The sequence below is a fragment of the Hipposideros armiger genome, unplaced genomic scaffold (genome assembly GCF_001890085.2).
Source record: "Hipposideros armiger isolate ML-2016 unplaced genomic scaffold, ASM189008v1 scaffold_522, whole genome shotgun sequence".
Classification (NCBI taxonomy): Eukaryota; Metazoa; Chordata; class Mammalia; order Chiroptera; family Hipposideridae; genus Hipposideros; species Hipposideros armiger.
The window spans coordinates 115,148-117,144 of record NW_017731872.1 but is presented as its reverse complement, the minus strand read 5'-3'; the positions used below and the strand labels follow the sequence as shown (position 1 = coordinate 117,144).

The 1,997-nt window shown below is 59.2% G+C and overlaps 1 pseudogene; it reads right to left on the bottom strand.

Annotated features, from left to right (window-relative positions):
• The window catches only part of LOC109396433 (interferon regulatory factor 2-binding protein-like), a 15,078-nt pseudogene extending 13,644 nt beyond the window's left edge, over positions 1–1,434 (bottom strand).
• Positions 1,435–1,997: the final 563 nt, after the last annotated feature.

Genomic DNA, 1,997 nt, shown 5'->3' with positions numbered 1-1,997 from the left:
CTTGCGCAGGTTGGCGGCTACGCCCTGACCCGAGGGGGCGGCGGGCGGCGGGCGGCAGGGCCCCAGTACCTGGGGTTGCACTGAGGGCGCAGCTGAGACTCGCCAGCGCCGTGTGGGCAGCCTGGGGCAGCTGGCGTCCAGGTAGGGCTGGGGCAGCATGTCGGCACCGGGCACGCCCTCCTTGAAGAAGCGCACGGTCTCGGGCAGCAGGTCTTCCAGTAGGAGCCAGTCCCCGGAGCCATGTTTCTTCTCGTACTACAGATACTTGACGCCAGAGGACAGACCCCGGCTTTACACAGTCCTGGTACATCTGCTTGACCACCCCAGATGCTCTGGAGTACACATCGCCCGAGCCCTTGGGGTACTCAATGAATAGCTTCAATTCGTAGTCAATGCCGGGCTTGCAGACACAGCGTCCACGGCGAAGACGCGGCCCAGCAGCGAGTGGTCCTTCGTGAAGAGCACCTCGTAGGGTGCGCAGCCAGCCAGCGTGAGCGTGTCGCGGACCACCTTGGGCTTGTTGGCCCACTTCTCCGCGCGGCTGCGCAGGCTTTCGCTCAGCTCCGCCAGGGCCTCGGCGTTACACTACTTCTCCCTCAGCTCATGCTCCTGGTCAGTGTTTGACACCGAGCCGGGCCTTTTGCCACCAGCACCCACGCTCACCTCGACCACTGACCACCAGGTCGAAGACCACGCGGCGGATACGCCCGGCGAGCCCCCGAGACAAGCAGGGCACCCGGGGGCGCGGGCGTCGGGGCCCACCGCTGCCAAGGCCGTGGGGTGGCAGTGGGTGTCAGCAGGGCGGCGCTAGCCAGACCGTTAAGCAGCGTCTGCGGCAGCAAATTGGGGGGCACCATGAGCTGGGGGCCTCCGCCACCCCCCAGTTGGGCAGCCCCATCACTAGCCCACTATGCGTGCCGCGCCGAAACACACACCACCGATGATGACGCCAAAGACGAGTTGGGGCTCTGGCGGTTCAACTCCAGGGGTCCCTCCTCCGGTTGGGAGCCGTTGAGTGGCCCCCAGGCCGTTGGGCAGCCGCGCGGCGTGGCTGCTGCTTCTGAGGCCCACCGGCGGAGGCGGATACTCGAAGCTGCTGCGCTGTTCCACCGGGGCGGATGGGGCCGCCAGCACTGCAGGCCTGCTGGAGCCATCGACGTGGTTAAGCTGTTGCTGCCGCCGCAGCCTTAGCCCACAGAGCCACAGTCTTCACTCCGATGGGCAGCGGCGGCCAGGAGCCTTGGGAGCATCCATGCGCCCGCTTCAGCTGGCGCGCGGTCTAGATCACGAACTCGATGAGAGCTGAGCCCTCGTAGTTGGCGCAACCGCGGCATACGGCATTCCGAGAAGTCCCAGATCATGGCCCAGGGCATACAGGGCAGGTCGCACGGGTAACAGGAGTCTCCGGAACAAGGACACTTGCGCGGGGGACATGTTGTCAGCCCTGAGGAAGGTGGCCCTCCCCCAGGACTGGCCGGCTGGAAAGGGAGTACGGCAGCCAGGGAAGAGTTGGGACTAGAAAGTCTGCCCCCTTCTTCTAAGAGTTTTACAGTTTTACATTGTGGGTTTAGTTCTTTAATCCATTTTGAGTTAATTTTTGTATATGGTGTTAGGTAAGGGTCTATCTTCATTCTTTCACATGTGGCTATCCAATTTTCCCAGCACCATTTATTAAAGAGACAATTCTGTCCCCATTGTGTACTGTTGGCACGCTCGTTGAAGATCATTTGGTCATAAATGTGTGGCTTTATTTCTGGGCTCTCCGGTCTGTTCCGTTGGTCTATCATGCCAGTACCACACTGTTTTGATTGATTATTGTAATTTTGTAATATGCTTTGAAATCAGAAAGTGCGAGACCTCCCACTTTACCCTTTTTTCCTCAAGATGGTTTGGGTATTATTATAGGTCCTTTGAAATTCAAAATGAATTTTAGGATAGCTTTTTATTTCTGCAAAAAAATGCCAGTGGGATTTGGATAGGGATTGTATTGAATCTGA